This window comes from Tympanuchus pallidicinctus, unplaced genomic scaffold, assembly GCF_026119805.1.
Source record: "Tympanuchus pallidicinctus isolate F22 unplaced genomic scaffold, pur_lepc_1.0 scaffold9, whole genome shotgun sequence".
NCBI classification, from domain to species: Eukaryota; Metazoa; Chordata; class Aves; order Galliformes; family Phasianidae; genus Tympanuchus; species Tympanuchus pallidicinctus.
Genome location: NW_026294813.1, coordinates 21313523 through 21338641, shown reverse-complemented (window position 1 = coordinate 21338641; position 25119 = coordinate 21313523).

Genomic DNA, 25119 nt, shown 5'->3' with positions numbered 1-25119 from the left:
AGTCAACTGGGAAGCAGTGGTGAAGGACAATTGGAAAGGCCCAAAATGCACATTACTAAGTGCAATATCTTAAGGGGAGCAAGACCCACAAAAGGAATTTAGATGCCATCCATAAGGACCAAGAAAGAAGTGTCAAAGAAATTTGTATTTTTCCATGTCAGCCCAAATGAGCAGGGTAATCACCTGGGAAGAAGGAAATTGGAGTTTAAATTTCCTCTCTGCTTGACAGTATGAACATGAATTTAAGTCTCCAACACCTTCAGAAAATTAAGTCTTAAACAATGGACTGTGGAATCTGGAAGGGTTGCACAAGATCAGGTTTAGGAACCCAATTTTTGGTGATTTTAGTTCTCCCTTCCAAAAGTTAAATATGCGGTAAAAGCAACAGTTCAGAAATAAAAATAAAGAAAAAATAAATAAGTAAATATAAAGTAAAATAAATAAAATACAATAAAATAAGGAAAGTAAAGCAACCCCATCCACTAAAATTTTTGGATTTCCAGAGTGATCACAATCCATAGTTTATAACTAGGACAGGAGAGGTTTAGATTAGATATTAGGAGGATGTTTTTCACTCAGAGGGTGGTGATGCACTGGAACAGGTTGCCCAAAGAGGCTGTGGATGCCCCATCCCTGGAGCATTCAAGGCCAGACTGGATGACTCTGGGCAGCCTGGTCTGGTGGTTGACAACCCAGCACATAGCAGGGGGTTGCAAATAGATGAGCATTGTGGTCCTTTTCAACTCAGGGCATTCTATGATTCTATGATTCTGTGATTCTGTGATATTATAGCATTTGGCTTAATCACATTTTGTCCCATAGCTGATGCAAAGAAAGTACTCCCAAAGATCTACTGGTGATTGTAGTGACCCACAGACACAACTTCGAGGTATTCCCAAACTTGGAGTGTGAAACATTTATTACGTTTCCATGAAATTTTATATTTGTTGTGTTGCTTGCTTGTTTTACCAGTTCTTGACGGGCTGAGAGGATTCTGTGTTCCTTTTATGATCAGAGGGTTGGAGCACCTCCCATACGAAGACAGGCTGAGGGAGCTGGGCTTGTTCAAGCCTGGAGAAAAGAAAGCTGCGGGGTGACCTATTGCAGCCTTTCAGTACCTAAAGGGAGCCTACAAACAGGAGGGGAATCAACTCTTTGAAAGGGTAGATAACTGCAGGACAAGGGGATATGGTTTTAAGTTGAGGAAGATTGAGATTGGATGTCAGGGCGAAGTTCTTTACAGAGTGGTGAGGTGCTGGAACTGCTGCCCAGGGAGGCTGTGATGCCCCGTCCATCCCTGGAGGTGTTCAAGGCCAGATAGGATGGGGCCCTGGGCAGTATTAAATGTGGAGGTTGGTGGACCTGCTGTGGCAGGTGTTTGGAGCTTCATGATCTTCAATCAGGTCACTCACACTGAATTGTACCTTCCTTTCTGCATTTGAATATTGATTGCCAGTGCTTTCTTAATGTTTTCTTAACTGTATAGCATCATACACACTGTCAGCATGGCACAAATAAACTAGCTAATGAATAAATAATAACAATCAATAGAAGCAAACATAAACTGACTTGTCCCCTTCTCATTGTCTTCCCTGAATGACATGCCAAAAGTAATCAAGGAGCATAAATTATAAAATATAAGTTCAACATTAAAAAGTCATTGTTTCAATATTTTAAGAAGCCTGCAGTGTGAGCAAGGCAATGCACTGGCTATAAAACATTCAGACAGTTTTGTTTTGCTTTCAGCAAATGCTTACCTCTGCTCTCACTGAAGTCAGCAGTAAGCCTCCTGGAGTGGAATGGCTTCAAAAATACCACTATGATTTCTACAAAATAAAATGTTTGCCTTTTTTGTTTGCTTGTTTGCTTTTAATAACATAGAGGGTTGTGGTGTCACAGAAAGCCAGTTTATCCCAGTTTGCTAAGGATCTGGGGACATAAGAGACATATGCTTGTCAAAAGAGGCTTTCTGCATGTGTTTCAGTGGTGAAATTCTCCCATGTAAGTAGCTGTTATTGAAATTATACTGCAATAATAAGTTTTTTTTTAGCAGCTGTATTTCTTCTTGCCTAGCTGACTTTAAGCCTTCCCACCCTCTGGAATCTTTATATCACCTCCTTCCATTTGCAAAGGGAAAAGTCCTATTTTCATCTGTGATGCTTACTGCTGACCAGCTTTAATTCAGTGATGCTGGTACTCTCATAGTTTCTTTCTCTTCCTCCTATCTCTAGTAACCCATTAGCCATAGATTTAAATGCAGGGATAAACCCCCATTGTGAGCTATGATAACTGTGGAAGAATTTTGTTGCATCTGACACAAAGGAGCCATGATGTCCAGCCTTACCATAACATAGACACATCTAAAAAATAGACATACAAATAGAAAAATGCCAACAACAAATGTAATAATCCCAAGTGAGACAATAGCACTACATGAGTAATAAAAACAACCACCTGTAAATTGGAGACTGCCTCACAACTCCCCTTCCCTGCTCCATGCCAATTTGCATTTTGTTAGACAAAGAGTGCTTCAGCAGGCAAAAACCATGGGATTATAAGAGGCCATGTTGAACCCACATGTAATTGTTCAGTAGTGCCAAATAATAATTTGCATTACGTATATTGAGATAATACCATGGGGTATTTTTCTCTAGTAGAATGCATATCTATTGTTAAGTAACTGATGACAAAGGCTGGCACGTTATTAAAGGCTGGATCAGGTTCAGAATTTAATATTCCCCTCGCATTTCAAGCAATTTTCAATGTCCACAACTGTCATCTAACATTGTTTCCAAGCTGCAATTCAGTGGGAGAAAAATAGCTATCCACGTAGGGCTTCACAGTGACACATCTGTTATGTTATTTATCTTAAGTGTGAGGACAGGAATGAACCAAATTCCAGCTGCATAATTCAGAACTGAACATAATAGAAATTAAAGGCAGAAAAGAAAGGGACAGCATCTTTGCTGGAATGTAGGTTAATGAAATTTCATGTGTAACTGCTTTTGCCAGGATTACTCCCTGGTTCTTTCCAACTGTACTTATCGTGATGTAAATCCGGAGGAGCTTCATTAAATGAATTGGCTTACGCTGGTCCAAACAGCTGTAAAACAGATCTGAACATGGCACAATATCACTGCAAGGGGTCTGTTGGTTGAAGCCTTTCAGTGATTAAAATGATGGGACAAACACTTGAACCTTTCAGACTTGCAGAGTTTCTTCTCCAAGGCAGCTGTCTGACACTGTACTTTTTAAAGCATTCTTCCCTTTGCACTTCAGCATTTGAGGTTTGCCTCACCCACCACTCGTTAGCACTCACTATACCCAATTTTATGGAACTTCCAAACATTTCCCGTTGAACAAAAATGCAAACTTTCCAAACTCTGTATTGCTTCAGGGCATCTAGCTATGAAGGCTGTGTGTGCTTTTGAATCATGGAAATAAATATTTAGGGATATTTTCCCTTTCTTTTTCCATTTCCTTTTCCCTTCCCTTTCCCCTTTTCTCTTTCCCCTTTCCTCTTTTCCCTTTCCTTTCCCCTTTCCCCTTTCCCCTTTCTCCTTTCCCCTTTCCCCTTTCCTCTCCCCTCTCCCCTCTCCCCTCTGCCCTCTCCCCTCTCCCCTCTCCCCTCTCTCCTGTCCTCTTACCTCTTATCCCTTCCCTTCCCTTCCCTTCCCTTCCCTTCCCTTCCCTTCCCTTCCCTTCCCTTCCCTTCCCTTCCCTTCCCTTCCCTTCCCTTCCCTTCCTCTTTCTATTTCTATTTCTCACTTCCTTTCTTTCCCTCTCTTTCTCACTTCTTTTCTTTCCTTTCCCACCATCTCCCTCCCCCAAGAATTTCCAGAACTACAGAGCCTCAAGCCAAAAGAAATAGTTGTACAGGCAAGTTTTCTACACAGAATCTGAGAGAATAAGAGGCATGCTGAGGTGCTTGCTAGGGGCTATCTCATCCTCCCACATTCACATGCCTCCCACAATGCTCCATGTGGCTTACATAGAAATAAACACATGAACTCCTGCATGAACTTTCAAATTGGCTCTGCTTGTTTCTCTCACCTTAGCCATTTCAGACTTGTTCTTCTTGCACAGGGATGACTTTGTACTCTCCAAATTAAAATTTCATGATAATAAATGAGGTGGAAAGATGTAAATCCTTCTCAATAACAAGTTATCAGAATCTGATGGGCCCAGAGAAATAGTTATCAGTGTTCCAATGCTGGGATTATACTTCTCATCTAACTGGGATTTAGCAATGTCCTTTTTCAATAATTTACCAATATTCATAGAAATAAGGGGCTCAGCACTCTTTGCTGTTCCCTAAAAGCATTTTTCGCTCCCACAGAAACAGATTCCCAGAAAGAGCAGTCTTACTACATATAGTCAGAAGCACTGTTTGGATCCTTACTGACAACAGTGTTAGAAAATGCAGTTTGTACCACCAGATAACAGATCATTACTTTCTTTTGTTGTATTCTAATATGGAATAGAGTAAAAGCTTTATTTCTTTTTCTATTAACAGAAGTGAATGTAAATATATAGGAGATTATCTTTCCTACATTCTAGGGCCAAAACTGATCACTATTTTTCTCTATTCTGACCTCCCATAAAACAAGCCTGGAAATTTGGCATTATGAGACCTCAATGATAAAGTTAAATTAGAGAGGATGAATTACTGCTGTCAGATTTCATGTTAAAAATGGCTTTTCAAAGGCTCAGGAAGGAAGAGAATGTTTAAATTAAATATTCACAATCCAAACAGGCTGCTAGATAGAAGACATCTACTTTGGAACTATTATTATTATTTATTGTGTATTACAGAACTGCCCCCACTTTTGCCTTTGTAATAAAATAAAATACAGATTCCTTTTCCCTCTTCCATCCTGACTTCGAGAGATTGCAAACAAAGTCAATGACCATGCCAAGCTTTGCACCCACGGTGAATCTCACACATTTCCCTTGAAATTCTTGCAGTGCAGGTGTGGATGATGCTATAGCCCTGTGCCCTGTGCCTGTGCAAGCAAGACAGTATAGCCAATGGGTTTAGAAATGTATCCGTTTGTGCATGCTATTTTTACAGTCATGGAATTCACAAATTATTATTATTTTTCTTTTTTTTCTGGAAGTTAAACAAAAGAGAACTTCTGGGTGGCAGGATGTACTTCTGTGGAGCAGGATGCTGGTAGCCTGCTGCATAAGCTGAGGTGTCAGATGTTGCTTCACATTCCCTCACCCCAGTGTCTTACAGGGAGAGGATATGAGCACTATAGACACAGAGAAGTCCTGGCATAAAGCAAAGAAATTTGTTTCCCAAATCATCAGCTAGCAGGAGAACAAAAGGGAAAAGGCATTTTTTCCACCTGCAAAGGTCACACTATTTTCACGGCTGTCTGTCCTGCATGAGTGAACTAATGTGTGGATATGCCATTTTCCCCTTTTGTACTGTGTTTAGCTTACCTGCACAGAAGGTTTTTCAAATGCACTTAATGGGAATTAACTTGCAGTTCCTTACAGCTCTCCAGATTGCAGAGCAATTATATACATACCTTCTGCTTTCAGAAATTCAAACATTGGCCAAGGGCTAAATCAATGTAAGGTGCAGAAATATGTCTTACCACAACTAATTATCCAATGAAAATTCTCAGTTCAGCAGTATATCTGAAAACAGAGTGCTTGGAAAACCAACCTAGCATTTCAATCTATTTATAATATAAACTCTCTACAGCCAATGTTGTTAAGAGGTTTTTATAGTATACAGCTTGAAGTTTTGGTCTTTAATTACTCCTTTAATCTTTGCTGGGCTTGTTCCTGAGAACAAGTTACACTCCTGCCTTTTAAAGGATAAACAACTTCCAGGAATGCATCAGATTGCTGCAGGGGTGAAAGACTGCATTTATTGAACACAATTCTATTTCAGCCAAAATATCGACTGCTCTGGTTTTACTTAGTGGAAGTGTAATTAATACAGGTAATTAACACATGACCACCCCAAAAGGTCTTTTCTTTTCCTTTCTTTTCCTTTCTTTTCCTTTCTTTTCTTTTCTTTTCTTTTCTTTTCTTTTCTTTTCTTTTCTTTTCTTTTCTTTGCTTTTCTTTTCTTTTCTTTTCTTTTCTTTTCTTTCCTTTTCTTTCCTTTTCTTTCCTTTTCTTTCCTTTTCTTTCCTTCTCTTCCCTTCTCTTCTCTTCTCTTCTCTTCTCTTCTCTTCTCTTCTCTTCTCTTCTCTTCTCTTCTCTTCTCTTCTCTTCTCTTCTCTTCTCTTCTCTTCTCTTCTCTTCTCTTCTCTTCTCTTCTCTTCTCTTCTCTTCTCTTCTCTTCTCTTCTCTTCTCTTCTCTTCTCTTCTCTTCCCTTCTCTTTTCCTCTCTACTCTTTTCTTCTCTTTTCTCTTTCCTTTCCTTGCCTTGCCTTTCCTTTTCCTTGCCTTGCCTTGCCTTTCCTTTTCCTTGCCTTCCTTTTCTTATTTCTTTCAACCATTTGGACATATTCTTGTCTGTATGCATGCATGCAAGTGTCATTTTATGAATGTGGATTGTTCTCAATTCTTGGACAATGTTCATAGACACAACTTAAGCTCGATAAGATTTAGACAGATACCTGGAGTGGTGTCACTTCACCCTGTTTTGACAAGCATGTACTGTGAAGTTTTTATGCAACGCTGAAAAGTCACTGGTTGGTCACCGGAAGTACATGGATCACATCTGGTCCCAAAGTTAAATTCGATTGAGAATTTAAATAGTGTGTGGTCACATGAAACATGCTGAATTACTTAGAAGGAAAAGGAAAGGAAGTAATAAGTGATTCTTACTGAGATATGGCATATTAAAAACGGTAGGAAGAAGGAACTAAGGAGAATATAAGTGACATTTCTTCAAACAAAGCTGTGGACTATAGAGAAAGGACTTTGTACCATGACTATGACTCAGTACTGTCACAAAACAAGCAAGGAAGAAGAAAAGGAAGAGAAAGATACGTGTCTGAGGAAATAAAAGCAAATAAAAGGCAAGAAAGGACACATTACTAAAGTGTTTGTTAATAGTTAAAAGTTGAATGCATTTGCTTAATAATAACCATGAGAACTAGGAGATCTATTAATCAGATCTATTAATACAGTGAATTTTGTTGTGGCATTCCTTGGACTACATAAGAGACCTGGAAATATACGGCAAATTGTCTGTTCAACTATACCAAATAATAAAGCACATTAAGTTCATTCATCTCATAGAGCTGCACATGTTGCGTGTGATCATCTTATTTGAAATTCTGGGAGTGACTGAGCTCACTGATGATTTGTATATTTGTTCAAATAGATTTGTAAATCCAAGGAGAAATTTCTCTGCAGAGCAATCTGAATTGTTGTTATCAGCACTTTGTGTAGCTATTTTTATTCTCTCAAATTGTTCACGAGCTAGTATTGATTTCTGAAAATTGATTTATTCATAAGCATTCACTAAGCAGCTTTGGCAGTTTCTGGACAAGGAAGCATTCATGAATGATGCCCACTCACCCTGAACTGTACATTATGTATGAGTACTTTAGTTCTATGGTATTGCTCATGTTTCTAGCGTGGTAACCTATAATGAAACTAATGATAGATTGTGAATGACATATGCTCAGAAAAGCTTCTTTGGAGGCATAGAGGAGATCTGAAAACAGGTACGGAAGCAGCCATGGTCCCTCCTATACTCATGAATAATCTCATGAGACCTCAGAGAAGTAAATCAACATATTCATTTGTACCTAACCCCATTTGCTATTCCTAGAGCACAAACCTAACCCAGAGGGAAAGAAGAATTTACATGAAAGAGTCATTAGATAAAATGCATAAACAGTCTTTGAAACACAGATGAGAGAATAGATCTAACTTGCCTCCAAAGTACCTTATTTTAAATCTCTTCAGGTACAAATGAGCTTGAGACTAGGCTTCTTGAAGGCCCAAGTTCTTCAATGATTAGGGCTTCTATCTTTTCTTATAAAGCAAAAAGAGTTTTAGTCCTTTACCTACTTTTTAAACACAAGCTACAGAATTGAAGATCTCAAGTGTGAGACATCATTACTGTACTTTAGAACACCTGCACGAAGAGAAAATTAGATTCAGAGAGGGAAGGCTTATGTGATTTATACCATATATACTTTTTTTTTCTTGTTAAAAAAAGTAATTGATGGAATTTAATCTTAGCCAATATTAGCTGTCAGCTCAGATAATATTTTCCAAATTGAAATTTTGGCTCTGTTCTGAAGAAAGGTCCAAATCAGTGTGATTGAGCAGGTTCTATCAAAACAAAAAGTGATATAGTCAGGAATACGATCAGTGCTCACCAGACTGCAAATCATGTCTCTAATTAGATGCCTGTGAGAAACACAGAAACAGATCTGCAAAAACCAAGGTCCTGCCAAAGGGAAACTAATGAGTTCCATAATGTGCAGTGATCTGCAGTTTTGCTTCTGTAGCTTTTGCTTCTCTCATCAGAGGAAACTGAGGGTTAAATGCTAACTTTCTTATCAAATAATGAAATATTAAACAAACACTTATGGCAGCACTGTTGGGACAAAACTTCCCAAGGGTTGTGATGATAAAATTATGGTAAGGATATCCAGAAAAGAAATATGCTAAGCTAACAAGATTAAAAAGGGTGAGATCATCCATTGATGAATTTATCCCATGACCAAGAACAATGTAATGGGATTAATGATGAGGATTTTTGATAATAATAAGATGTGGGTTGATGCCTGAGAGAAAGTTCACTGGTCACAACAATTGCAGTGAGTTTCATGTGTAAAGACAACATAATAATGCTTAATTGGCAAAATGCCTTGTAAAAAGAAGCATTTGCTATCACTTTATGGGAAAGCTCTACAGAATTTAATAGACAACTGTAATTTTCTTTCTATTAATATTTGACTTTTTGACAAGCCCAGCTAATGGAAACACTTTGTTCATGGCAAAGGTTTTGGTATAGCTGAAAAACCCTTCCAAATAATTATATTTGCTATAGGTTATAACAAGTAGCGTATTTAGAAAGAAGCATGTCTAGGCTATGTGCTCTCTTTGGCCACAGGGATGGTCTTTCCTGTGGGATTTTCCTACCAGCACATCACGGAATTTTTCCTCTCACCCTTTGAGCTTTGTTTAGAAACTGTAATGTTTAGATTCCATGAATTTGGACAGACCCCTTTCACCTTGCCTGGTTGTTCCTGGATATTCCTTGGGGAACAGCTGAAGTCCATGCATTATAAAGAAGTCTACCATGTTCCACACTGGTAACCTCCTGTTCTCCTTGTGGCTATTCAGCATTAATTAATTTCACCAATTCTGCAAGATTAATTTTGGATAGTACTACTTAAGCTTAGAAATATTCTTTTTTTTTTTTTAAAAAAAAAAAAAAAAAAAAAAAAAGTGAAGACGGATCAGAAATCAACTACATTTATTCAGGTGATGATAAAAACTGTTCTGTCATAATACTTCACCCCCTTTCACCTATGTGCTAGGGAGGCCAGATCAATATGATTATTATTGCTAGCAAAAGTTTCTACCAGAAAATAGAAATACTTCAATACTTCATGAGCTTCTGACTGCAAAATCACTTTTGAATCTGTGTGTGACATGGAGAAATCTTCACAGAAGCTCCTTATTTGATAAGAAAGTGGCTCCTTCATTCAGAAAATAAAAATAAAAATAAAAAGTGTAAAATTTCATTAGCATCATAATTCTTAAAATACTAACCAGCTGAACTGTGAAAGGCCTGTAATGTATTTCTTCCTTATTATATATGGGGAGTTTCAGACACCAAAATATGACGTTGTGAGCACTGTGAAATCATCGGTAATAATTGTTTAAAAATTCTTCTACAGGATATTGTGTTAGAAGACCATCCAGGTAAAAATGTAAGTGTTCTCCAAAAGCAGAAAGAGAGACATCTAGAAAGACTCAGTCTTAATGGGATTTGTTGATTGAAAAGATACAGTTACAAGTAGTTAGAGAGCGCTAAAGAAATGTGTGGTTAACACATGCTTTGAAGTTTTCCATATAACTACTCTTTCATAACTAGAAGCAATGCTTGCACTCTGTTGAACCCTAATGACTTCCCTAGAACAACCTACATTCAGAGAGCTCACAGGGTATGTGTTTGAATGTTTTCAAGACTATATTTATGTTTATACTCCTAACATGGACTTAAATCTCCACATATTTTTTTTTTATTGGCTTTCCCCAATTTAGACCAAAACCAGTTGTTGAAATAATTAACATTTTTACAACTAAGAAGTCCTGTATAGTGCATAGGTGCTTGTTTTCAACTGAATTGCAGCTGAATCATATCTAAAATAATCTTAATAATAATCTTGAAGTATTTGCCAACTCTATCATCTATTAACTTTTTACGGTAGGCAAACATTTCATGTTTTACTGACATAGTCTGAAAACATGTACAGAGGGACTAACTACGCGTGAGGGCAAGGGAGTTATCCTTAATGTGTAATTTCCTCTTATTGTAAATTATACCTGTTCTGCATCTTTATGGCCTCCTTCCATCTTGAAATGTTACTGTGTTACTTTTCTGTTTAACTTACGCACCTTAAATGTTGTAAAAACTACTGTAAAAGTCAATAAAAATGCAATAACATCGTGTCAATCAAAAGCAATGGAGCAATCGCTATTGAGCAAACAATTTGAAAGCTGTAGCTAAAATGCAATTGCACCATGTTGCAATTGATTAAAGATATGAATCAGAAAATTAAAAGTTTCCTCCAGTTTTATTTATTACCAGCTGCTTAATTTGTAAAGCTGTTACCATGATCCTATCTAAAATCTTGTAAAGAGGCTAACAGTACAAACAGCGATACAGTCTTGTGTGGCATCCATTAATATGGATTATCCATGACTGTCCTAGATGCATAATTGTTCAGAAAAGTTGCCACAATACACGTCTAATTCTGTTCTGTTGATGTGAATACTCAGGTAGGAAAATCTTTTATTTGGAATAAAAGAATAGTTATGCTAGTTCACACCACAGGCCCATCCAGTAAATACCCAAGGGAGACTATAATAACAAAAGAATTGTACAGTCATTCTTCTCCAGCATGATCTCAGTGATGTGGCTCAGGAACCTCTTGACCCAGCACTGCACACCTCTGTTTTTTAAAGATCATTTGTTGGATTTTTCTCCTATGCACATACCTATAATCACTTCTGGAATCCAATGTAGAGCAAGGATGAATGACGCTGAAACAGCTTTCAAGCAGGTGGCTGTGGCTAAGCTGATTTCAGGCTTTACAGTAATTGCATGTTGGAAGACAAAATTCATGGGACCACTGACATGGATCAAAAGCACAGAGTACAGTGGAAGTTATCATTGTGGGACGGGGATATGGGAGATAGGAGATCTGATAAATTCAAAGGCAGTGTGGGTTGTTTCACTTCCCCATTCTGCGGAGCTGAGCTAGCTTCTTCAAGAATCTGCCTACCTTTCTGGTAAATATAACAATTTGAGTCTCAGCTGGCTTTATACACAGCAGTTAAATAAGCAATCATAAGCTATGTCATCATAAATAAAAGCCTTATTGAGCTCAGGCAATGAAATCCGATCAATAGAGGACACTCATCCCCAGTGAAAGCAACAGCTAATGCTCTGTGGTTCCTGGTGGATACGCTGTCATTGTATTTTAAAACCACAAGGAATTCCCTGTGTCATCAGCAATGACCACTTTATTGCTGCTGAATTAGGAAATGAGCGAGGCTAAAGGTACATTTGAATTCCACAGACTCATTCATGTAATCCATCTTCTAATGTAGGTGATCACCTGGCTATCTCTTGGACTTGGAGAGGGGCAGAGAAAGAAAAACAAGATCTTTTCTGAGCTTCAACTTACCCCCAGTATCAGACCATGGTGTTTTCTGCTCTTTCCATTGAAACAAGGCAAATTAAGGCTGATTACCAACAAAACATAAAGGAATGTGCTAATCCACATTTATGCCTATTCCTCTGGTCAGAAATCCAAACACAAAACAGAACTGTAAGTTTTCACGAAGTATCACACTTTCCAACGTTTGCTAGACTAAAAATTTCCTTTACTTAAAGATGAAAATTCTCTTTCAAAGTAACTCCATTAATTTTTGTGAGACAAGGATATTAAAAAATGAATGGCTTCAGCTTGTAGTCAATCATTTCATTTTTGCCTGAAAAAGCTGATTTGTTCAAACAGGGAAAGTATATAGCACACCCTGCTCCACCAATACTTTAAAAATCTTCTTATGTCATGGAATATTATGGATGAATCAGAAGTTTTAACAAAATGAAAATTACCTAAGTTAATTTTGCAGTTCTACTACCTATCCTACATTATATACTATCTTAAATAGCATCAGATCTTTTAGTTCAGTCAAAGAAGTGAACAAATTTCACTGAACTACAACAGAAAACTCCATATACAAATATGAAAAGAGAATAGAAGAGCGATTTGAAATAATTCATTTCTCTCTTGCTTAATGAATTATTGATTTGTACTTTCCTTTTGAATGATGGTGCTCTGATGTGATAAACATTGATTTGAATCTTTATACAAATATTGTATATCATCAGCAGGTTATGGCAACAGAATAATACATAATGAGATAAACCTGAAGGAATGGAATAATGCAAAAAATATTATGAGATGCCATGAGTGTGTACTTGTTGGGGGTTGCATATGTAAAATAGCAAATGGAAATGAAAGTAATATATCCAGGGGGTATGATAATGATGCAGAATTATAGAAAGTTTACATTTGGGTTAATGCTGAACAGGGAACATTTAAAATGAAAAATAAATACTTTTCGCTTCTAGTAATTCTTCTAACTTGACATTTCTTGCAGCCACAAGTGCGGAGCTGTCATAGAGTCAGAGAGCTCTCCTACACTGCACATGTACACAAGCTTTAACTTCATGCACAGCCATTCATGCCAATGGGAACTACACAGTGAAAAGACAAAAGAAAAGTGCTGAGAGCAGTAAACACATAGATAATCCTGTCCACCAAACAACTCTGAATTCCCTTTATGCACCATTTATTTCAGACAAAAAAGCTGCTGAGAGATTTACGTCAAAGTGATTTCCACAGCTCATCTGCTCAAGGCTGGGGATATGATTGAAGCACTGATCTACACTTTCCCTGCAACCTGTCTCTACCCCTCTCATGACATTCCTGGGGATGAGAGACCCGATATGCTCTTCCTCAAGTCCATTTCTGGGATCACCTGGCTGTATTTTGTCAGCTTGGGTAAGGGGAAAAGGCCTGTGTTTGCTGAGACAATGAAAAGAAAATTTATTTCTTTTTTCCCTTGGACAACAGTAGTACCCCAATACTGGTTATTCTTCCTTTGGGCTATGTGCAGTGAGCAGAATGGGAAGATCTCCATCATCCTTCTCCCAAGCACACTTAGAAGCAGGGAGCAATCCTATGATATTCATATGGGAGATAATCATGCTCAGGGTGTCAAAATATCCTGGTCTTTGTCAGCACAAAAGAAATACATATCCAGATCTAAAATACTCAGTTTTCATGCTAAACTCTCAAGGAGCAGGCTGCTCTATGACAGCAAGCACTCGCTAACTTGTACATTCACAACTATCGACCTATAACCAGTATCCTCCTAGACTGAGAAAATAAAAAATATTCTTGTGCAAGTAGCACACATGTTCAGATTTGCAGAAACAAAGCTGGGCCAATGAGAGGTGATTACTGTGCTCCCTCTCTCTCCAGAATCACCACTTGCATGCCCAGCATCATCCAGGGGGAGCTGCTATTTGTCTTGGTGTAGGTCAACAGTAGAATAAGACCCCTTTGATCAGAAACAAGCCAGCATTCGTTTGTGCATCTCCACAAACACTGACCTGCTTATTGTAAACCCCTGACTCAATAAAGTACCTGCAGGTAGAACCAAACATATTGCTAACTATGTTAGGCAAGGTGTACACACAAGAATACAAAAGCAAATGTGTATAGCTACCCACACCACTGATATTTCTTTTCCAAACACATGCTTTTGTCATTGACCACACTCTTTTCAAGTGCCTCTCCAGGCTCAATGGTCTATCAAGAGCAGGTTTGAATGAGATTCCCCTGACAATTTTTCACAAGATGTTTTCACAGGAGCAGTGGGCTAACAGAGTTGAAATCTTAGCGTTTTCTAATTTCACCAACATGAAGTATCAAATTTCTATCATTCTCTCAATTCCCGGGAAATATTTCTCATTTTAATTTAGGAAAAAGTAATTTCTTTTTTTTTAACCATTACCATTAAAAAAAAAAAAAAGAAAAAACAAAAACAAACAAACAAACAAACAAAAAAACCCCACACAGAAAATATCAATTTAAAACCAACTAGCAAGTACACTGAGACTAAAGAAGGTATAATTCATATATTTTTTACCTTCCCACATACTTATCAGTGTTTTGGAACATGGTGTGTACACAGCTCTACTTGGTCAAGGGTAGATCAACATCCTGTGGTCCTACATATGGAGTGGGAGAATTAAACTTGATGTCCCAGTTTACATATAGTTGGGAAAAAGTAGATCTCAGAGCTGCATACTCATAGTCATTATGGCATTTGCATTATGACAAATTTAAAATTGGTATTCTAGGTTACGGGCAGTGCTATAAAGCTTGCTTTCCATGCTGCACTTTGCAAGCTCATTTAAAATGTGCTCTTCCACGACATGATGAGAACACAAATTATAATTAGGAAAGTAACCCAAGCAGAAAATTAGTCTGGAAGATTAGTCTGAGAGTGTTCCTGGAGACAAAGCGATCCTGTGTCTTAACTTTACTGTCTTGGTATAGAAAGAGATTGATACAGAAGATAAAGATGAGGACACATTTGGCTTTCAGAAAGAAAAAGGATTTGCAAGTATGTACGCAGGTAAAATCCATAATGTTCAAGTTGTGCAAACAGAAAAACAGCACCTAATGCCAGTTCTGCGGTTGCTCACATCATTGTCTTTACCTATTTGTTGTTGTTGTTTGTTTGTTTTGTTTTTATATCCAGAATACTCTGCAAAGGTAAAAATTCATCTTTATGAGAAGAAATAAAGGGCTGCCAAATGCCACACTGTACCCAGAGCCTACTTCCACATGCAAATGCACCCAACACTTTCTACCAGCATGAGGCTAGCTATAAATGTTGAGATCTGGAAAAAAAAAAAAAAAAAAGGTTTCAAAGCATCATTCTGAAATGAGATCTGGATAAAAAAGCAGAAAGTATCAACAAGTGCTTGCTTCCATTGGATAGTAAAACAAATTATGTTGAGGAACATAAGAGCAAGCAAGAAAAATCTGAGAACGGTACTACTTAAGATCTCTTCTGGAAAATTTTTGAGGGATTTAAGAGGAAAGACAAATAAAAATAAAAAGAACACTAGGTAATTCTATAACTTCTAGAAAGGCTGGAACAATCCAGTAGTCAGAAAACTATACCTACCTTTGAGATGTGTCATCTTGTAGAAAGGAGACCTGGATTCTACTTGGTGGTTATGTCATATTCAAAGGGAAGGATCATAGTTTTCTGTTAAATCTTATTTACTAGTTTGCTAGGGGTTGAGATCCTTGAGGTATCTGGTAATACATAGGTTGCTGTTTTTATTTTCATTGAAATTACAACAAAGAACACAATAAAACTAATTGATAGAGTAAATTCTCAGTAACGAAAAAGTATTTTTCAACATGGTCACCACCATGAGCTGTGCACTTTTGCTAATCATGAAAGCAGATCCTGTGTGTCGCGCTTGTAAAAATCTGCACCGGTGGAAATGACACGCTATCACAGTCACCACTGCTGAAACACACCTCCCATTGCCTCTTTGTGCTCACATCCACTCTTTGGTCTCTACAGCTGTTCAGCAAATGTCATTGAGTGTCTATGAGTGCCATTTCTTCTGCATGGAGGAATTCAATTCCACACCTTCGCTTCATATGCACTTCCATTAGACACCATTGTTTCAAACTTCCCCTCTACTACCATTGGCCACATGGTAGCATAGTGTAATGGGATATTGATGGAAGGTTCAGTCTCTGCTGCCATACCACCAACACCTCCTGGTGAACCATGACATTGCCTTTTCCCTGACTATGGACTGTTGTCCAGAACTTTTCTTGATTTCATGTCCTGTCTACTGCAGCTCCTTTTTTTAGATTAGAGAATTACTCTCTAAGTGCAGTATCTACTCTAGATGTGTTCATCATTCCTTTTCAATTCTTTTCTATCTTAACTAAATAAAACAAGAGGGATAGAGGTTGCAAATGAGAGCAGAAACAGCAGCAGGAAAGGGTTACCCTCCTGTTTTTATGGGATGTTACTTGATGACTTGGGTAATGTACAAAGACACCAAAACGCATTCGACTCTGACACAATCTCAGCCCCAAATCCATCATATTGATTCTGCAAGAACCCAAATTATCCGCAGCAGCTGGAGAACAGGGCTGCACCATGTTCATCTAGGTGGCACATGTACTTCTATTGCCTACTCACAGTCTTGTCGGAGCATCTTGTCTCAATGACAAAATAATGTGGAGAATCAGGCAGCGACTGGTCACAGCAGTAAGAAATCCAGCACAGGAAAATGCTCCAGGAAGTGCTGCTTGGACCTAGGAGAAAAAAGCAGGTGCATTGTGGCTGCTTGGTCATTCCATATCAAGACTGAACAACATTATGACTATCAATTTCTCATTCATTTATTTAAGAAGTTAAAATGTACTACTTTCAACATGTCCAGGAATTTGGGAAAAGGGAGTTATAATTTCACTATAATATGTGGTCTGAGGCATGGTGAATACATGGGTACTGTGTGCATTCAAATCCATCACTGGCCAGAATGCCCTCCAGCAGCAGCATTTCATGCAGACCTTAATACCAAACTTCAGTGTAGAGGTAATTTTAAAACTTGTTTGGAGTAAGTAGGTGTTAAAGAGCATTTCTGGGGCACAGAAACTCCTGATGTGGGCTGCAGAACAAACTAAAAGCTCCTAAGCAAAAACTTTATGTGTCATCTTACTATTGAAAAGTACATAAACACCTTTGTGGCTAAAGCTCCTCTCTTGTAACACTGGGACATGTGTTGCTAATTTCCAAGATATAAAGAATGCAAATTAATTTTTGGTGCATGTCAGAGCCTCTGCATGGGTTTTATTTTTGATGAAGAATAAAGAATATATAATCATCAACTACAAAAATAGCAAGGATGTTGCAGAAGGACTGGGCAAATGGAAATTTCAGTTTTGATTATTGATTCCTCTCCTATGCATTTTCAGAGAAATACCTTCTGGAATATAGCTATGTATGATAAGCTAATTTAATCTTAAATCTCTGGTTTGGTGACATTTACAGGATATTTAACACTTTCCAAAACTGTGACAGTATTTATACTCTTGGATGCAGTTTTAGGAGCCTACTTTCAAGTTTTAAAATACTGATTCATAGACTGCTCATAATGTGAGAGAAACATCCTTCAGAACATGTCTAAGATGACAAGAATAATGGTGTTAGGCTAAAAACCTGGTTGAAGAAACAAAAGCCTACCAGGAAGGCAGATAATCTCCTTGTGTAAAACTGCATAGGGTATGCTGCAATCTCCTTATGTAAGGATTGAAACCGAGGGACATCTTGGGCTGTACAAACACTTACTGAGATGGAACTGCAGCTCTGTGATGGATTACTGGCTGGGTGGATGGAGAACACCCATGCTTAGCTGCAGCATTTAGCCAGCATGTGGAAAAAGTTATTATTTACATTTTATTATCTAACTAGGCAATAGCATTTCTAAAAAGTTCAGTGCTTCTGTTTGGTGGAGTTCTCTGAATCCAAGAAGCAGGATATCCTGTAAATACAATTTTCTGCCTTCTCCATTTAAGAATGCTTGTTTCTTGTTATACAAACCTGAGTTATGATGATTAAATATATATATATATATATATATTTGACACTAGAACAACAGCAAAAACAAACGAACAAACAAAAACCTCTAAAAAAAACCACTTATATTATTAATTGCAATGATTTAAAAGAAATGGCATAACAAGCCTTATAGTTTAGCTAGCAAAGGACTAGGCAGACCCATAGTTATTCTTCTTTGAAAAAATAGTACATTATGTGAGCTCCTTTTCAGGATTTTAGAAATTACTAGGAAATCTAGTGTTTTTCTGAAAGCTTGCAAGCCATGCTATGATCTTTTTGGTGAATTTTGCAATAGTTGGTAGGACTAAGGAAACTAGAAAAGCTCTGCTTTCCTGGGGCATTTCAGCAGTTCCTCCTTTCCACCCTCCTACAGATTTTTTTTAAAAATGGTATGATTTATCCAGACTGGCCAAATGAAAGAAAATGTAGAAGCGTGTCTTACAGCCTCAGGCTTTCAAGCTCAGAGAGGAAGAGATTAAAGTTCCAGATGCACATGTGCACCCATGCTGTCAGAGCGTGTGGTCCCAAGATTATGTATAATGCCCAGATGAGAAATCTTCCCTTAGATTTCAAACTCACAGATTGCTCTCTTGTTCCTCTTCTCTTGCTGCCTGACTACTGCATTTTTCATTGATGACACAGCTATACCTTCTGTTAAAGACACTGTTCAGCCAATATCCAGGAGCATTTTGAAGAGACAAGAGCCACGATTATTCTCCTTTTGTTAGGATTTCTTTTAAGATCTCTAGACGTATAGATACACCATTAAACTAAATCTGTGTCCACATTAGTGCTCTTCAGCATCCCCAAAACATCAAAAAGAACTAACTGCAGAAAAAAAAAACCCCTCACATTTATTTCTGTCTTCAGTAGCAGAATCACAGAATCATAGGGGTCTGAAAGGGCCTCTGGAGATCATCCAGTCCAATCGTCCTGCTAAAGCATGTTTATTTCAGTGGGTCACACAGGAAAGCATGCAGGTGAGTTATGAATATCTCCAGAGGAGACTCTACCACCTCTCTGGGCAGCCTATGCCAAAGCTGTGTGGCTCTCAAAATAAAGATTTTTTTTTATCGTATTAATATAAAACTTCCTGTTTTTCAGTTTGTGATCATTGCCCCTTGTCCTGTTACTGAGCATCATCAAAAAAAGCCTAGCCCCCATCCACTTAACTCCAGTCCTGTAGATACTTATAAGCGCTGATAAGGATCCCCTTTCAGCCTTCTCTTCTCCAGGCTGATGTGTACCAGGTATTTCAACCTAGCCTTTCACGGGAGATGCTCCAGGCTATTATTCATCATTGTGGCCACCTGCTGGACTCTTTCTTGGAAGTCCCTGTCTTTCTTGAACTCAAGAGGCCAGAACTGGACAACGTACTCCAGAAATGGCCTCATTAGGGCAGAGTGGAGGGGGATGATCACCTTCCTCAATCCTCTGGCCACACTTTTTACTGCAGCCCAGGATGTCTTCTTGACCACAAGGGCATACTGCTGAATTTTGGTCAACTGTTGTCCACTGGGACACCCAGATCCTTCTCTGCAGAGCTCTTTCCAGCAGATCATCTCCTAACTTTTACTGATGCATGTGATTAATCCAACTCTTGCCCTTGTTGAACCTCATGAGTTTCCTCTTTACCTAGCTCTCACTGAATGGCAGCAATGGCTTCTAGTGTGTCAGCCACTCCTCCCAGCTTTGTATCACCTTCAAACTTGCTGAGAGTGTATTTTATCCCTTCATCCAGATCATTTATGAAAATATTGAACCAGATCAGATACAGTGTTGAACCCTAGGGAACAGCACTAGTTACAGTCCTCCAACAGGACTCCATGCTGCTGATTACAACTCTCTGAACTCTTCCAGTCATCCAGTTCTCAGTCCACCTCACTCTTTCAGACTGTCCTCCCAGGAGAGGTACTCCATCCCTTGGATGAAACTCCAATATTTTGTTGGTCACCATTGTAAATTAGCCACTGCAGCAGATAACCATCTGAACACCAAGGCAACAACATGACTCAAGCTCCAAGATCTGCCTCTGCTGGAGGCTGGAGGATGTAGGGGAAGCTGCAGCCTGATTCAACACTGGATCACCATAGTTAAGTGCAAACAGAATGACCAAACACTTTCTAGTTTCTTTAGTTTCCCATGTCTTTTATTTTAGCTTGGAATTGGTGTGTTGTGCAAGATCCAGACTACTAAAACTTCCTTACTGAAATGTTAAAGGAGAAACAGAATGAAAAGGAAAAGAGAAAATAGTTTTAGTGTTGTTTTGTACTACTCTGCTTTTCAGCATCTTCCAGGTCTACTGGTGTCCCTTTAAGAAGGCTCTTATCTTTGTTTATAGAAGCTAGCAGCTTTAAAAATACAGTAATTAACATGTTCATAGCGTAAATGCTAATCATTTAACATGTCAAACATTTTCATCCCCTACTGAATCAATATGAATTATTAAAACAGACTCTTTAAGACCTTTAAAATCAGCTCTCTAAGCATGCACTAAAGAACCACACCGCTGACATATGGGAGCACCAAGTTATAAATTCATGTGTTAGACTGTCTGACACACTTGTTCTCTTTGATGAGGAAAAGAAAAGACAAAAACCTCCCCCCAAAATTTTATATTCAGAATTACATAATCTGTATGCATAAGTGAAATACATTGGTGAAAGGTTTTGTAATTTATTGTATAGAAAGCCCTAAAGAGTGAAAAAAAATGAAAGAAAAAACAGACATAACATATTCAGGTTAAGAAATAATATTTTCCATAGCAGAACTGTGTGACAGTCCAAAAAGATCTTGAAACAATAAATATATAAATTTAATAAAAAACAAATCCAAAGGGTGAAAGTTACATTTCCCAGTTTATAATAAAATGCTTTCAACTTTGCTATTGATCATGAAAAGTATTGTATATGATTTGGAAATTAAACAAACAAACAAACAAAAAACCAAAAAAATTACTAATTAACACTAACACCAAAAATGAAGGTCATCCCCATCTTTATTGCAGAAAGCATAAGAAAAATGTTTATATTTTCAAATGTCTGCAAATTAGAGAAGAATTTATTAGGCATGCATCTTACCTTGTATCCAGCTGAAGTACTCTTGTACTTTAAGAGACATGAAGTAACTTCTGTGTATATATATGTGCCTGCATCAGACGGCTATTTCTTGATCAACGCATTGAAATAAGATAACAAAACTTTTTTTCTTACTGTTACAGATACAGAAGAAATGAAGTTTTGCAATCAGATGCAAACCATCGCAAAAACGGTGGGTTTCAAATAATTTTTTCATATCAGATTGCACAGTGCTGGTGCTAACATTTTGTTCTACTTGAGCAATCAGATAACGGCCTGGATGTTAATAACTGAGGAGTTGTTCTTCCTATGTGAAAAGCTTTTATGCCCAATAAATTAACTGTTAGGTGTTCTTCACAAAGTCGCAGTACTTCACTGCACCTATACCACATTTTCAGTGGGAGTGCAAAAGCAGAGAACCCTGAAGCATATACAGTTAAGCTAACTCACACCAGCTTGGAATGTAGCCTCTTACCTTCCATATCTTGATCTACTTGATCTCAGGTAAAAGTTGAAGCTCTACCTGGTTGATACTAAATCCTTTCTTTATTGTGAGAAAGAAGGAAACTCATTTCAGAAAAGTTAAAATTTTACTAGGAGTGTGTACTCAGAAATGACGTATGAGGGTTTGTATTCTGATAGGAGATAAGAGCTTCTTTCCTACCTTGAAAAGTAGATCTTATACCCACATCACCCTTCACCAGGAAAAAGTTCAGCACAAAGCCTCAGATGCTTTCAGATTAGCATAAATTATAGTGAATAGACAAATGGAAGATGAAAAACTTCAGCTCTGAGTGAAGTAAGTCAGCTACTGTAAGGGGCATTTTCATGTCTGTGGGAAGAAGTTTTTTTATTTACTTTATGTTTGGTGGGAATGTCTTGCAGTCAGTCTCTTGTGATTTCAAAGCAAAAAATATTTTCACAACAGGACATGAAATATGCATGAGAGATGTGAGCATGGTCTACTGCTTTCTAAATCATCTAGTGATAGTCCTTCAACAACTCTTGGTGAGCTATTACACCATCCTCACCACACTTTTATTTATTTTTTTTCCTGAGAACTCAGAAGCACTGTTACACCTTAATGTCCATCTGACTTCTCAAAACTGTTTGGAAAGGATTCATGGTTCACCAGGTTGTGTGGGTGCTTGGAGCTCCAATACGTGCCACTGAAAATAAATACAGACAGACTTAAAAACCTGGAAGGTGGGAGAGCTGAAATAAAAATCTTAGTAGATTTCCCTACTTACATTCTCTTTATCCGAACATAAAGTAATTTCACGTTCTTTCCTTTCGTTCTGTTGACTTTTATCTTATTGTACCTGAAATATCTGCTCCTGAATTCAGAGGTCCAGAGACAGAATCACGGTCTAAGAACAAACTGAATCACAATTTGCAATTTGTATTGGAATTTCACAACACAAAGAGCATAACAATGAAACCCTAGACCAAAATCTTAATAAAGTAGCTTTGGGAAATTGGTAAACCAATCATTATAAGAATGACTGGGGGTAAATGTGAATCTCCCTGACTATGAGCAGCGTGAAGAGGTATGAAGAACTTGGACTTAGATTTTCTTCAGCGATAGTGAAAGGACCAGATGAGGCTGAACCCTTAAAGGGAAAGGAAGAAGAGGTACAAAGTAGGGTGATGGTGCTGTTGATGAGGATGCTCTTGGGAAGTGATGGCTGAGTTAGCCACTGTGTGAATATAACCAAATAGTACAACTCTTAAGCAACTCTAGAACTGTATTTATGTAACAGAAGTAGCAGCCCTGTGTGAGAAGGAGAATGCAGAAATATCTCAATATGGCTGAACCACAGATGCTGGAAACAGGAATTTTCTATAATACATTACAGATCCTCACCAAGTATGAGTCTCTACAGATTCTAAGCATAAAACTGATCAGTGGATAATGTGGGTCTCCAAAGGGTTCAGTGGGTTCATTTGCTCTAGCTAAGACTTTCAGTGTTAAGAGTTGCCTAGGCTTAAGCATCCCATAAACTTACATCACGCTAACGTCTTCTATGAGATGATTTGCTACAATTTGTTTTTGCAGGGATGTAAATAGATATGCAGTATCAGAATATGGTAAAAGGATTATCACCTACGAAAGTTTAAATTAACAACATAAAAAGTGGTCCAGATAGAAAGCAAATACAAGAGATTTCTGATAGATTACTTGATTGTGCATAACTTCAAACTGAGTGTCTTTAATATAAGGAATTATTCTTTAGTGAAAGAAATACTGAGCAACAGAATACATTGCTCATTTAATGTCCATATTATTTTTTTTCTCGGATTTTTCGTTAAATATTATGCCTTTCTATTCTAAAACAATGCTAATTTGCTCATTAACATATGAGGAAATTGGTGATAAAGTACAGCTCTTAAGAATTCATGGCTATAGTTCAAGCAAATGAAATATCATGGCAAAGTAAGAATATATAAGCCTGCCTGATATTGTCTTAGTTTAGATTCTGTACTATGCAAAGAAGGAAATACGAAAAACGTCTAGAATTTGTCTTATATCTTGCTGTCAGCTTTGAGTACCTATTGACTTTGAAGAGGCATGGCCAGTAGTTTGTCATTTCTGTGGGAAAGGTATGGTGAGTGACATCTCTATTAGGGCTGCAGACATGGTGAAGTATACAGTATCTACTGTGACAAACTATCTGCTGAGAGGGAAAATCATAGGCCTGTCATGCATATCTGATCCTCTAATTACACAAATACACACAGACACTGTACAATAAGGTACTTCTTCAACAGGGAATGCTTTCAGAAGGAGCAGGCTTTCAAATCTCTGCAGGTCCATCCTTTTTAGAGTATGACAGCATTGTGCATGTTCTAAAGATTAATTCACACAGTGGTGATATTCTTAGGATTAGAATATTAGAAAGAGGAACAGGAAAAGGAAATGATGTTATATAGCATCTTGTTTTGAAGACCAGAAAAAAAGCTAAGGATAGAACCCTTCAAAATTGACCATGGACCTGAAGACACAATTATCTCATTGGGGAATCTCAGAAGTTGGCAAATTTGGCTTTCAGTTGTCTTATTTGTGGTGTTATAGTACTTTTGACCCCATCTACCCAGGAAACTATTAAGACCTGTCATCTCTGAAATAAACCTGGCTTTATTCCTCTTGGCCAACATCAGATATGGCTGACATCACAGGATAGAAACAGAGAATTTGAATTCAAGATAAAAAGCTGTTCTGGATTCCTGTTTTCTAGTGAAAAAAAGAATCAAGCCTCTCATATATGCAGAAGTGTTATTCATCATGTATTTCACATAAGCTAAAGATCCAGGTCATTAACTTCTGAGGGGAAACAAAACAAAACAATACAAAACAAAAACATAGCAAGAATTATGTACTGCAGTAGGTATTGCAGCAGAAATCTCTAAGAGATCCTAACTGCATTCACTCAAATACTATCATCCCAGGAGCTCAATCGGAAAGTGATGCATTTCTGGGAATGATGCTGTCCATGCCATAGGAGAAAAAAAGTATGGACAGAATCTTACTATCATCTGTCCTAACTGATGGACGGGAAGAAGCTTGTGCTATATTTGAAAAATGCTGAAAGTTGCAGTAATAGATCTTGGGACAGACCGTCTGTTAGATCGGTGGCTGCATTCACACATTGTGTAAAATGAGATGAAGAGAAATAATCTGCAAGAGTATAGGAAGAAGAAATCATTTCTGCCTGAGCCCACGCCTGGATAGGATTCCTTAAACCTCTTCCAGACATCAGGAATTTTAGATCTATGTCTATGTGAATACTCAAATGCTTTCCGGGATCCCTGACCCTTTTTTTTTTTTTTTTTTTTTTTTGCCCATCAGTGTAATACATTTTATCTAATTGTCATCAGCAAGCATCCGGCCTTCAGCTTCTGCAGGAGGACAAGGCTATAGTTCTCACACAGTTCCTCTTACACATGAGTTAACAAGGCTGAAACAAGTCAAGGATGATGATCTATGGCATAATGTGAGACACTCTAAAGACAGCAAGTAGTCTTTCTGGTGAGAACAGGTTTGGGGGCAGTTTTTCAGTGATTGTGGTAGATCCATGGTCTTGTTAGGACTTCTGAACACATGGTCTGAATTCTCTGAATTTGT